Genomic DNA, 15,342 nt, shown 5'->3' with positions numbered 1-15,342 from the left:
TCCCAGGAGAATATATTGGTGGGCTTTCTAATAGTACACCCAACCTCCTCATCCGACTGTTTGAAATGATCTTGGTTTCCAAAGGACAAATAATTGTTTAGACAAATGGAAACCCTCCACTTCCCCCCTCCCATTCCTGTGGCAATGAGGACCCAGATTGTTGGGGGCAATAAGCTGACTTTGTAATAATGCCGCTTGGGGGGTGTGTGTGAAAGCCCTAATAAGCAGGCATATACATAGAATGAAGGCTACTGCTAAGCTTGTAAGCCGCCCTGAGTCTTCGGAGAAGGGCGGGATATAAATGGAATTAAAATAATAATAAAATTAAAAAAAAACCTAGAACAAGCAAGATGGCTTCAGCCAGGTTCGTTGTTGAGTTGAGAGTAGGGCTTTAAAAGTCATAACCAACACCTTGAATTGGACCCAGAAGCAGACTGGCACACAATGCAGGTCATGTGCTGGGCTTGATATTATATGTGCCAATCTTTGGGAACCCAAGATTGCTTGATTGGTCTCACTTTGTACCAGCTGAAGCTTCCATATATTTTTCAAGGATAGCCCCATGTAAAGTGCATTGCAATAGTCCAAATGGGAGATGACCAAGTGGAAAGTCTCCATATCCAGGAAAGGGTGTAACTGGCTCACAACACAAAGTTGAGCAAAGAATGTCCTAGCCATGACTGCCACCTAATCTTTGAGCAGGAGCTGTGAATCTAGTAGAATCCTCTGATCATACATGGAGTAGTTCAACCCCATTATACATGGACTAGTTCAAAGATATTAAATTCCTGGATGCAGATGGGCATATTATATTTCAGTAATATATATATATAGTTAATAGCCTATGATGTAAGTGGGCTGATTTTGAATTGTAACTCACATCACCTCTGACTACTAATCATAATGGGTCAGCTAAAATACAGATTACCTACTTCTTTTATATAAAAATGACGCCATGAGCTTTTTCATTACAAGAATAATGAGATAAACACGAGGGCAATTTGGAAATAAACCTCTGTTTTGTTATCAATGACAAGACACTCACAGATACAGAACTTTTATTATACACATTAGAAAACTACAACATTACTTTTCGACATAATCGTCCTTCAAATTGAGGCACTTGCCATAACATCTTACAAAATTTGAAATTCCTTAGTGGTAGTCACTTAGCACCAAATCTGGGCTTTGATGGGGCTGATCAAAAACATCCCAGAGGAACTGCTTCAAAAGTTCTTGGGTGTGTCTAGTGGTGTGTGGGAGAGCATTATTGTGAACCAACACCACACCTGCCAAATGTGATGATGCCAAAGGACTACTGCTAGTGAAGTTCGTGGAGCATGGTTCGACCATCAATTCAGAAGTCTACTGTGAAACATTACGAAAATTCTGACGAGCCATCCATAACAAGCCTTGGGGCATGCTAACGTCCGGTGTGGTGTTGGTTCACGATAATGCTTGCCCGCACACTGCTAGATGCACCCAAGAAATTCTGAAGCAGTTCCATTGGGATGTTTTTGATCACACACACCCATAGCCCACTGAGCAACTACTACTAAGCAATTTCAACCCTTGTGAGATGTTATGACAAGTGCCTCAATTTGAATGGTGATTATGTCAAAAAGTAATGTAATGTTGTAGTTTTCTAATGTGTATAATAAAAGTTCTGTATCTGCGAGCGTCTGTCATTGATAACCAAACGAAGGTTTATTTCTGAATTGGCCTTGTATGAGCAAATCCAGGTGATACAAAAGTACCTAATGCGGGGTGTCAAACTGCCAGCCCATGGGCCGGTTTCATCATACCGAAGCTGCGCCCACCCCATTGCTGACAATGCAAAAAGAGTCGCGATTCGTCATGACACGTCACATGACATGGTGAGTTTGACACCCGTGATCTAATGCTTGATTTTTCTGGAAGTATCCTTCTCTTTTCTCAGATACAGTGAATGAGAGAGAAAGATTCTGCCTTTCCACACAATTGTGCCATAGAACAGGGGTCCCCAACCCCTGGGCTGTGCGAGTGGCTGGCCGGAGGGTGCACACAGCTCAACCTGCACAAGCAGTGGTCTGGTGGGTACTTGTGCAAGTTGAGCTGCATGTTTGCATGCTTGCACAAGCTTCCCCCCCCCCGCCCCAGCCGGGCCAAAGAAGCTGCAAAGGTGGCGACCACTGCCCTAAAAAACTAGCATTAGAAAAACTCAATAATTCGAAGCTTATCCAAATCAAAATGTTTTTTTAAGCTCATCTTGAAAGATAAACTAGAGAAGAAATTAAACAGTTTCTAGTAAAGTGGCTAAAGAATTGTAGAATATAGCCACTAAAACATCTTCTTCCACAATGTAGTGGAAAGAAATAAAAAAATTGCCATGAAACATTGCATAGATTGTATAGATTGACCTCCCTTTTTCTTCTTACATTCTTTTGTTTTTACTTATTTTCATTCAATGAACCTTTGGCTGACCAATTGTCTCTACACTCGTGGTCAAAACATTATGCCAGCGTGAATTATTTCTGAGAGAGACTTAATTTCATATATTCCTAAACAATGTTTATAATGTTCATAAAAGTGTTAACACCAATATTAATACTGTTAATTCAAATAGTTATTTAACATTATCATTATTACAGAGGGCAGAAGAAGTAAAGACTCTGTCTAACTGCAATCCCACAGAGTAGACTCAAAACTCATTTAAGTTATATAATCCATTTAATGCAGTGTTGGCTTTATTATTTATTTGATATAGTTTAGAGACTGCCCAACTCTAGAAGGATCTGGCAGGCTTACAATAAAAAAAAAGGATAAGTATAATTAAAGAAAGGAAAAAAAGAGCATAAGTATCCAGAAGGCTCTATGTAAGAACAAATGCCCTTGAGGGGCTCAGCCATCACTCAGCTCAAGGCCTGGGAGGAAAGCCAAGTTTTCAATGACTCTGAACATCATCAGGGTGGGAGCCATATGGATTGTTTTGGAGTAGGGGGTGATGCTATTTCAGCAGGCGATAAAGAAAATACAATTCCTAGGTACTAATATATGGCACTGTTGGAAGGACCCAAAATGGGTTCAGTGTGACCAATTTCACCAGATGACCATAAAGAACTGGAGATGTAGCCAAGTCGTGTATCAAGGCCTGTGGCTCTTTAGTCTTACTTGTACATAACGTACAAACACTACAACATGTCGACTTGTTTGGAAAGAAATCAGTTGCAGGCCTATCCTATTTGGGCTGCAACTTTCTGGATAATCACTAGACAGTAACAAAGTGTTTTCCATACATCTTGGCTACCCTGGAATCCCTTTGCAAGGTGTTGCAGTCTAGATCTGATAGTCCTAACATTTTCAGCAGAATCCAACTGGGATTAGTATTTGGGAAAGCAGTCATTCAAATGTTCAAAAGAGATATAAAAAATAATGAGAAGATTTATAGAAAGAAGATAAGCAATAAAAGGACAAATTGTCCTAAGTGGTAAACCAGGGGGGGAAGGCCCATAAAATAAATCCTAACTTAGTCACAAGGAACTGTTCCTGCTCACCTTGATTCCAATCTGTAATAAAATCAGAATGCCCTCTCTTCTGCTGAGCTACAGAACTGATAAAAAGAAGAAGCAATTAAACTCTCGTGGGGGTGATTAGTACAAACTGGTATTTTATTGAGATGTTGTTTCTCACTAGTTACAAAGACACAACAGACAAGAATGACAGCATTCTCAAGTAACATTAGGAAAGAAATTGGAGTGCTGATACAATATCCCTGCTATATGTAGTACCTACATATCTCTCAAAGATGCTTCAAGTGGGGATTGTATATAGCTAATGAAAGCTGCTGCTGAAGGCAGTCAGGCTAAGTTGCTGCTCAGAATCTTAGGGAATTGTCACCAGGACAGAAAAAGAAGTATATTGAATTCCAAAAACAGTCCATTAATCTGTTGCAGGAAACAAACTATCTTTACACTCTTAACACAGGGGTGTCAAACTCACAACGTCACATGATGTGTCGTGATGTATCATGACTTTTTTTCCATTGCCTGCAATGGGGTGGGCACAGGCCAGCAGTTTGACACCCCTGCTCTAGCAGATTTTTGTGCTTATGTTTATGCCATGTTAATTGTTTGTTGTTGTTGTTTTCCTCAAGTGCCAAAACATGCCATTTAAAACAAAGAAAAGTCATTTTTTACCTTTCGATCTCTATGGCCTTTTAGGATTAACGCCCACTTTCATACCAAGAGGGCCTGCGATGGCTCAGTAGTTAAAGACACCAACAACCCAGGTTTGAGACCCGAGTGCTGTGCAATGGGGTGAGCTCTCATTACTTCACCCAGCTCCTGAAACGTAGCAGTTTGAAAGCATGCAAATGCAAGTAGATAAATAGGTACCACTTTGGTGGGAAGGTGACAGCATTCCATGCACCTCAGCATACAGTCATGGACCACGGAAGGGTCTTTGGACAACACTGGCTTCCTTGGCTAAGAAACAGAGATGAGCACCATTCCCTAGAATCAGACACGACTGGACAGGGAAACCTTTACCTTTACCTTTTCAATATCAAGAGGGACAATACTTTCATTTAATTAACATTTAAACAGCTTGAAGAATTCCTCCACCAAAGTCAACGAATCATCATTTTTTTCTGAGAAATGTACATTTCTTGTAGACCCTTCAGACCCAACTAATAAATTAAGTTCCTCAGTTCCATTTAGGATTTACTAAATTAGGTTTTGGGGGGGGGTTGTTTTGTTTTTTTGCACAACTTTCCTAAGCTCCATGTGGCCCCTTGGCTGTCTTTTTAGAGTCAGCACTTCACTTTCTTTTTGAATGACCTAAAATAATTACGATCATTCTTTTTCCTGTTACCCAAAAAAATCCCCCAAAATCAAGAGTAGTAAATAGAAGGCAAAAACTGCACAAGAAGAAATCTAATAACAGAGGAGAAGAGCACTAATTCAGAGAGGCTGAAAAGAGTAAAGATGGTAGCCATGACTGTATAATTAAAGCCCTTCCTCTTTTTAATATGTTATATGTCCACATATAAAAATTGGGGGCGGCACTTTGGGGATACAGTCAACTTCACTATTTTACTTCACCAAAGGATATCCATCTAATAGTAAAGAAAAGAGCAATTCAAAAACTGTAGAATATTAAACTAATGTTGAAAACTAGACCATACAGAAAATATATGCCACAATGAACATGCTCCTTATTAGCTTGCAAATACTTGAATGGACTTGCCAAAAGATCAGTCTAGTCCATTCTACTCCCAGCCATCGAACTCCCAGCCAAGCCTTGGTTCCTGAACTTGTCACCACACTACCTGTCCCTCAACCATTACCTCTAATGAATTGCTTTTCCCCAGTCTGGGTAGCAAAGGGATACATTACATACCTCTTTTTTCCACTTTAGAGATGGGCACCCATCATTTAGTTTTCCTCCTGGAACATCTGGGCTATGGTTCTTTGTCTTCATCAAGATGCTGTATATGGCAATAGGTTAGCAAAAAAAAGGCCTGTCTTGTTATAATTCAATCTAGTTCCTGTGAGAGACTTCCAAAATATGTCTGTCTTTCAAAACTGACATATTTTAGATTACCTGGTAAAATATCCCTAGTGAAAAGTGAAACCCATGCAGTTGCTAGTCAGTGTGACTTCAGCAAATAATTCTTACTTCGGTGCTCTTTATGAATGAAGGCTTATCTTTTTGGTCAAGGAGATCTTCTACGCATTCAGTAATTATTGAGGTTTCTTTTGGGTTATCTGCAAATGGTGCTAAAGGCACTTACAATGCAGTTTCCTTCTAAGGTTTAAAAATGTGACCATGAATTAACTTTTTTTCCCCATACACAACCATTTTCCTAAAGTTGTTGGATATATGTAACTGAGCTGCTACTATGTGTGTCTCTACTGTATATGTGTTAAGATGTAGCCTGTGCATTAAAGGTATATTTCTTGGCATTACAAGCCGCTGTGTGAGGAATAATTAAACTACAGTTTGCATTAACTTTTAATGATGATTCTACAACTAGTTTTTGTTTTCTTCCCTTTGTTCAATACTCGTATGTGCTTATTTCCATTTTGGATTTCATGTTTAAGTGAACAGCATGAAGGTTGATTAAAAGAGAGCTCATCCCACTCAGCATCCACTTGCAAAACAGGAGCAGCTGCCAGTCGAACCGTTAGGCAATTTGAGACACGCCAAGGGGGTTTTAGTAAAACCTGCAGCCCATTCCAAGAATATTTAACAGCATGATTTAGAGAAAGTTGCAAATTAAATGGAAAAAACTGTTAAAAAGCGAAAATGCAGAGAATTTGAATATACAACTTAGTATAAAAACGATCGATTTTTAAGAGAAGCCTCGTGGTTTGAAGAAGCAGGGGTCCCCAACCCCTGGGCCGTGGACCAGTACCGGGCCACAGCATGCCAGCAACCAGTCCACACAAACAAGCAAAGCCCCATTCATGGGATGCGGGCAGCACACAAAACCACGCACCCTCTGCTCCATGGAAAAACCTCTCTCCAAGGAACTGGACCCTGGTGCCCAAAAGGTTGGGGACTTCTGACATAGAGTGCAGGCATATACCAAAAATTCCATGTGCAGAACAAGTGACAACTTATGTGTTCCAGTTCTGAGGATTTTATTAATTCCTTTCTATCCTTCCATGAACTCTATAGCATTTTTAATATACTGAAATTTTTGGCCTCTAGGGCTTTTTATTTATTTTGTGACTTTTGAGCATTTGGTTTGCCATTGTCTCCCTTCTGAGAAAGAGTGACTAGCTCAAGCTGATTTTGTGCCTGAGGCAAGACTAGAAGTCACAATCTCCCAATTTCTAGGTTGATGCTTTAATCATTAGATCAAATGGGCTCTTCTATACCCACTTTAGAGTGATTGTTCCATATGTCATAAGTCTATCTTAGGTACAGGTAGTCCTCAAATTACAACAGTTCATTTAGTGACCATTCAAAGTTACAACGGCACTTACGACTTTTGCAATATTCCCATGGTCACATGATCAGAATTGGCCACTGACTCATATTTATGACAGTCGCAGTGTCCAAGAGTCATGTGATCACCTTTTGCAACTTTCTTACAAGCAAAGTGTCATGCCTCCGACAGAGCCTGACTCTGCTGAGGAAAATGAGCTCGAACTAGACCCTATGGAAGTTGAGGGAGAGGTATCTGGCTTCAGAGGAATGTGGGGAAGAGCAGGCTGAGGCAGGCCAGGGCATTTCAGGATTGGGACAGGATGAACATGAGAGACAGACCTCAGGTGATGAGCAAGGGCCACCCCCTCCTGATCCTAGAGCACGGAGAGGGGAGAGAAGGAGGGAACAATGCAGGCAGGCTCAACTACTCGGGAGGAGAGCATCCTGCCCCTCTCCACAAGGCATACCTGGAGACTGAGACTTGAGACACTTGGGGGAGGGGCATTTGTCAGGAACAAATGCTGATTTCTTGGAGTTTTGTGTGCTGTTGCTGATCTTGAAAACAACTCTCTGGTAACTTGTTCTGTTTTGTGATTTCTGCTTGGAAACCCTGAAACCCTGACCATTGGACTGGCTGACAAACTTGATTTGGTTTTCAAAGATCTCGGATTGTATTTTGGCTTCTCTTCTGAAACTGCTCAGGCAAGCTTGTATTTCCACAGACTCATTAGATTTTGGATGTATGTTTCATTCCTGGTTATCTACGTGGCCTTGAGTAAATTACTCTTCTAATCTAACTGTATGTGAAACTACTTGCAGCCAGAGGCTGCTAAAGGTGTGTGTGTCTTACTTTGTTCTGGGGCTTGCCAGAAATGTGGGAACATTTGGGGAAAATTGGAGCAAATAAAAAGCGGTTTGAACTGCCAGTTGACTGTTTTGCCTCTGTGCTGTGCCCTAGGTCATCACAGTCAATGGGGAAGCTAGATTCACTTACCATCCATGTTACTAACTTAACAACTGCAGTGATTCACTTAACAACTGTGGCAATAAAAGTCATAAAATGGAGGAAAACTCACTTAAAAACTGTCTCACTTAGTGACAGAAATTTTAAGCTCAGTTGTGATTATAAGCCGAGAACTACCTGTAAATGCGACATAGCTCAGAAAAAGCTTGTATTATACTTATTGTATAATTAAGTATACTTAATTATACTTATTGTATAATTATTGTCACATGAGAGAGCATGGGGCTAATTCATTTATGGATGCAAATGAAATAAAAGTGGAGACTATTGTTCATATGGTTGGAATATTATAATATTAGGATGAAAAAGCACAGTATAAATTGGGCTTATTCATAGTATAAATTAGGCTTATTCATGTAGAATTGTGCTACCTTGAGTCAAATTAGGCATTTTCCAAAATGCCTAAAAGGTTAGCCATCACTGGTTTAGAAAAAGGTCTTTAAAAAAAACATTGTTTAATAGAATGATTTTTAAAAAAACATTTTGCTGTTTTTGGTGAAAGACTAAAAGAATAAGTGATGAGTAATGAGAGCTTCTGTAAGAAGGAGGATTAGTATTTTTCTGGCAATGTCAGAATGGAGGTTTTCTTTTAAAAAAATGAAGAAAAATGAAAGAAAGTAGAATGAAGGTAGAATCATTTCAAGATGACTAAGTATCAGTCCTGTATGAAAAAGCATAGAAGATAGATTAAAAGATCTCCCAGCAGAATAGATGAAAAATGGTTCTAATGAAAGATCCTGTAGAAACAGAGAATGAAAGGAATGTTATAAAGTGCTGCTGAAATGGGTGGAGCTATTCTAATGAAAAGGGGTGCTTGATGGAACGATAAAATGAATGGATGGATAAGGGAAAAATTAACATGAGAAACTGGTGAAAAAAAATGCAGTGAAAGATTATTATTTAATGTGCACAGACAACAAATGATAACTGCAAAGAATGCAGTCACTAAAAGGAAGAAATAGTTCAATTATAAAGAGGGACAAAAATTCTGAATGGTTTTGATGAAAAAGGACACTGATTCTGAAGTGGATAAAAAGAGCTAAATAAAGTACCTCTAACCCAGAGGTCCCCAAATTTTTGGGCACCAGGGACCAGTTCCGAGGAGAAAGGTTTTTCCGCGGACCGGAGAGTGCATGGTTTTGTGTGCTGCCTGCATCCCATGGATGGGGCTTTGCTTGTTTGTGTGGACTGGTTGCTGCATTCTGTGGCCCAGTACCAGTCCTTGGACTGGGGGTTGGGGACCCCTGCTCTAACTGAGTGAATGGAATTAAGGACAGAAACAGTGGAATTATTTGGAATAAAACTAAAGAAAATCTATGAAGAGTATTGTAGTGATTTTTGGGGGGGAATGTCACACGTTGAAGAACATAATTTAAATGAATTTTATTAATGATGTTGAAGAAAAACTGATAAAGAGGAAGTCATGTTGGAAGATGTAAATGGTATGCTAAAATATGCATGTAGTCTGTCTACTGAATGGCTGTATAATAGTTTAACATGATTGTTTCCTATGTAAAAGGAAAAATAAGAAATCCATGTTTGTGAAGAATGTAGACCAATTATAGAACAAATAAAACTAGAGTTCTCACTCAAGGTGCAAACAATTAGGTTCAAATCATAGTTTGCACATGTTATGTAAATGTCTTGAGAACTCCATAGTTCTCTTGAGAACTCCATAGAAAAATTGAAGGGAAGAGGAAAGAAGAAGAAGAAGAAGAAGAAGAAGAAGAAGAAGAAGAAGAAGAAGAAGAAGAAGAAGAAGAAGAAGAAGAAGAAGAGGAGGAGGAAGAAGAAGAGGAAGAAGAAGAGGAAGAAGACCACTACCACCACCACCACCAACAACAACAACAGGAAAATGAATTCCAAATGAATTCCTAAAAAAGTTGATTGGGGATAGATCATATTGGAAAAAAAGCAATCTATTATGGGGTAGATCATAAATATATTGTATTTTTGCATTCATTGTTATGCATGGGAGCATGGGACTAGGGAATTTATTAATGCATGGTAGCCAAATAGCTAAACCTAAATAAAACTCTGGAATATTGGACTTCTGGTTTGCGCTCGTAGCGCATAGCTGCCCAAGAGTGGACCTCTGCTCCCCATGGCTAATTTTGCCCTGCCAGGGGACCCTAGATGGGTCTGAAGTCACCCCATAGAGGTGACTGTGAAGGAGGGGCACTCCATTGATCATGAAGCAATGGCAATCGCTTCATTTGATCTGCGGAAAGCCCTCCGTATCCAACAGGAGAAAGGCTAGCCGCATGCAGCGTCTAGCCCAAGCTACTGCAGCCGAAGTCCAAGAGCACTACCAAGAACAACGGTGAACAGCATGCTTGGAACTGGTGAGAGTATTCGATCTTCTCTCCTTTTTATTACAATTAGTCCCTGGGAAAGGTCCCCAAAGCAAACAACCTCTGAAACTAAGGGGAGGGGTCTATATTCGCATTCCCCCATAGACGGAAGCGGCAAATTAATCTTTAAGGAGAAAAGAAATTAAATTCAAAGTACTACAGCCTGATCAAACCTAGAAACTAAAACAAACTGCTAAGATTATATTCTAAAGGATTTTGATTGAATTACATTAAAAAAGAAAAATAATAAGAACTTTTTGTCTGAAAGAGCTGGAAAATAAATATTTGCTGGCATCTAGTGGACAATGAGAATATAGCACATTAAAGACAATGCCCAGAAACAAAGAAAAAAATCTGTTTCCATGAACTCTAATAACTTTTAAGAAGATAGTTGCTAAGGAACAGAGAAGAGATTGCATACTGGGCCGGCTATAAGATTGGAAAGTGTTTGAAGGAAAAGAAATACTTTAATTGTGGTTTAAATTTATGAACTGTTTAAAAACTTTGATCTATGACAAATTATTGAGAAGGGAAGTTACAGGAAGGATTTAAGCTGGCTAAATATATTGAATTGACAATTGACTCTTGAAAGAACGAATTATTTTACTGAAACTTTGACAACTGAAAATTGCAGTGGATTGCAAAAATTATATGTAAAAACAAGAACTATACAAAATTGGACTATATGGATTTTGAGTTTTGGTTAGCTTGACAAGGCTAATTACAGAGACTATGGCATTTATGACAGAGTATTCGAATGGGAAAGACAACATGGATATGACATACTCATCAAAAAATGATAGAAAACCACACTTAATATCTATTCCTGAAAGATTTAGCTTGAAAGGTCAAGGACCTTTAGAAACACTTCAAAACAAGACAAATATTTTCCAAGATGAAATTTATGCAATGCTACGACAGATATAAACTACCATAGGCTTAAACCACGAGGAGATTAAACATAACTTTGATACTACAGTATAAGTGAATATGCTTTTAACTTAAAACTACAATCAAAAAACATCCAGAGAATGATGGTAAAGAATGAACAAACAATCCAGACAACAGAATGTGAACTAGAAAAAAAAATGCCTTAACTGGTCAAGTTACAAATGAAGGGAATTATAACTTAATACAAACAAGAAAAAACTTACAAGACTTGGATACAGCAATAAATATGGAAAAGATACCTTAAGCATTACAACATCAAAATAAACCTAAGAAGAAAGAAGACTTTAAAAAATGAACACTGCCAGGAGAATCATTGTTTGGGAGACAAAAAGCATATATCTTATCTACTATGTATCCTCTACTACTAACAATTACTACAAAAATACAAGAGCTGGACAAGTTGAAAATATTAATTTGGAAAACAATTTGAGAAAGGAAGATGATTAGAGAAGGCTGAAGAGACTGGATTCGCCCTACCAAATGGAATATTATATGAGTAAACACTTGTTTGAATATGGACTTTAGAATAAGTGAGATAAGAGATATAAGTAATATAGTATTTTTTTGATAAGATACAAAATGAAAAAATATTAGGATGTTGTAAGTGAAGGAAAAGTTTGAATTTTAAAGACAAATTAAGTTTGAAAAGATTTAGAATTAAGGAATGATTGAAATATTGAGGGGAAATTAGGCTTAAGAACTCTGAAAAAATGATATATAGTGATTTTTACAAATAGAAGTGAAATATAAATTGACTAGAAAGATGTTATGGATAGATGTTATGATAGATAAGTAGTATAGTATCTCTATAATATATGGAATATGAAAATACTGGGGTTATATATTTAAATGGAAAATTTGGATATTTAGATGTTAAATACTGGGGAAAATAGGACTGACAAGAATTGTTTGAATATTATGGAGAAATTGAGCTTAAACAATATTTATGAAAATAAGATAGATGGTGAATCAATAAGATGACTCTGACGAAAATAACAAGCTGATAAGAAAAAAAATGCTATATATGGACACTACTATTGTTGGTATAAATATAGAAGAAAATGTTTTTATTTAATCATTTAAATATGGAAAATATCAAATATTAGAAATTATATTTGTTTAATGTTATAGAAGGAGAATACTACTGGGTGAAGAGAACATCAAGGAAATATATTATTAATTGATATACTCAGGGCTTTTTTTCTAAAAAAAAGATGCTGGAACTCTTGGCAGGCGCAGGAGGCGGGGGGTGGGGGGGCGGCACTGCTGTGGTCATGGGTGCGAGGAGTGTTGGTGGCAGGCTGCCCCCCTGGGGCTGGAGCCGGTGTGCGGGGCCCGCTCTATATGGCAGGGCTGCGTGGGGCAGGCAGCAGAGGCAGTGCGGGCCAGGCGATGCAGGGCGGCCACTTAGGCACGCAGGGCGAGGCGACGGTGGTGCAGGTCGAGCACTGGGTAGGCCACCAGCCTGGCTGACATGGGTGAGCACAAGGAAGGATTCCCCATGAACTCCACAGAACCCACCTCTCACTCCTTGTCCTCTCTTACTTACCTAGTTGAGATGGTGTAGTTGGGCAGTGCGGGCCAGGCGATGCAGGGCGGCCACTTAGGCACGCAGGGCAAGGCGACGGTGGTGCAGGTCGAGCACTGGGTAGGCCACCAGCCTGGCTGACATGGGTGAGCACAAGGAAGGATTCCCCATGAACTCCACAGAACCCACCTCTCACTCCTTGTCCTCTCTTACTTACCTAGTTGAGATGGTGTAGTTGGGCAGCAGAGAGGGATGCAAAGTTCCTCCCAACTCACCTTCGCTGCAGACAACTTGCCGGTGTAACATTTGCTGACCGGGTCTTTTGGCGCGCTCAGCAGCAATTCCTATTGGCTTTCGAAAGCCAATAGGCTTTTGAAAGCCAATAGAGGGAGTAGCATAGCTTGTGCAAAAGCTTTTTTTGTGTGTGCAAAAAAAAAAAGGTGCCAGAACGCCATTCTGAGCATTCTATATGCTTCCCTACAAAGTCAATTCTTGCTCAATGACAGACCAAGGAGTTAACCCGGAAAGGCAAGAGGAAAATCTAGAAGAGGTCTGTGCAACTTGTAGAAGGGAAAGGCCCACACTGATAAATTAAAAATCTTTGTGGTCTGCAAAGGAATGCTGGCGGGCTAATCAATGATTTGGTGACTAAAGAAGCATCTACAGTGTTGGAGCTCATAGTCATGGTAACCCATGGAGGCACTAGGCAACATGACTTTCAGGGCAGTGGTGCTGATTTTATTACTTTTTTTAAAAAAGAAAGTCTGTGCTATGTCCAAGGGTGCTTGGTAGGCTGCATGTACAGGCCTGGTCTAGAATTTATTCAACTATCTAGAGTAGGCATGTCAAACTCGCGACATCATGTGACATTGTACGATGTATCACACTTTTACCCCATTGCTGGCAATGGGGTGGGCGTGGTTTCGTTGTGACGCATCTGGCCCTGGGCCAACAGTTTGACATTCCTGATCTAGAGACATCCATTTTTTGCATTGCAAAGGGCCTTTCATCTGTTGTATATATGGCTTTATTTTTGTGTGCAAAAAGGATTCTAAATTAATTGAGTCATGTCCTGGTGTGAAGTCTGATAGCTTGAGTTAAAGAGCCTATAAAATCTCAAATGACTCCAGTTGTTTTGTTCAAGTATACTAATTTTCTAAGGTAAATATTATTCATACTATATAATATCCAGATGAGCACCTCAGTAGCATACTGTAGTTCTATAAGGTGTGGTGGGCTTCATAATTTGTTGACTGAAGAAGCCACCATGCCATATGTATATATGCAACTGCCATTATTTTTCAAGCTACATTACTTGAACACATGGCACATATCACAAATCAGATTCCTCTGTAATGCACTATTCCTTTGCATGACCATAGGATATTTAGAAACTCAATTACATTCTTATGCTTCCAAAGCGTTCTTCCTTATCTTCCTGTTACATTGATAACCATAAAAATACTCAAGGTCTCTTGGGATAAGATAGAATAAGTATAGTATTTAAGGAATGCAATAGAAAGCATTCACAATGCACATTGCATTTAAATTTCATTTTGTTTGAGGCAACTTCTTATAAAAGAATTGCCATTAATTTGTTTTAATAAAATAATTTAAATCAATTTTTACTTGATGTCAAATTTAATTATATTGGTTGACAATGAGATTTTTTTAGTACAATTGCCACATGCAATAAACTGGTTTTAGGTATATGTGTGCACTAATTATTTCAACACCAATACATTTTAACAATATATTCTATTTGTAAATGAATGCAAATGCAAATTATACAATTTTTTTGTGCAAAAATAAAACAAAATAACAGATTTAAGAGCTGTTATCATTAGTTATCCTTAGATAAAAAATAATTCCATTATCCAAAACTTCGTTATACTGTATTTAACGAACAGATGCTTTGGGATTAAAAAAAAAAGACTGACTACATTTGATTGTGTATCACCATGGCATTAAAACAAAATTTGAACAGTGTATGAAAAATAAAGGTTCCCTAAACGTCTGCAGGCTATATCCATACATTTTCCTTGCTAGCACTCTATTGCCTTCTTTTTAGCATTTTTTTCAACTTCCCAGCTTAAAAAAGGCAAGGCATCCCGCACCAGGAGCTGAAAGTTTGTTTAAGCAGGTTGCTAGGCAACCTATTCACACTCAGCCCTTCTTACTCTCCCACTTTTGAATTAGCCTGTACGGATCGCATTTCCTTCAATTTGAGCCATCTGAAGGTCCGTTGCTATGATGCATTCTGGTGCTCTGCAACCTGGCTGCCTGAGGAGAATTTGGCTCTCTGGAACAGTTTCCTTCAGCTTGTTTTTGTTTGTGTGTGCAAAAAAAGGTGCCGGAACGCCGTTATGAGCATTCTATGGGGAAAAAAGCCCTGGATATACTAATTATGGAAATATAAAAAATAATTATTATTGATTGTTTATTAACTATTATTAATTGCATATTCTTTTCTAAAAATATTATGAACCAAGACAACACGCTGTACACCAGGTACTAAGGTTGTTATTGTTAAAAAAACAATAATACTTTTACAAAAAAAAACCAAC

Source organism: Vipera berus (genome assembly GCF_964194415.1).
Source record: "Vipera berus genome assembly, chromosome: 3".
NCBI lineage: Eukaryota > Metazoa > Chordata > Lepidosauria > Squamata > Viperidae > Vipera > Vipera berus.
This window is presented reverse-complemented; position numbering follows the sequence as displayed.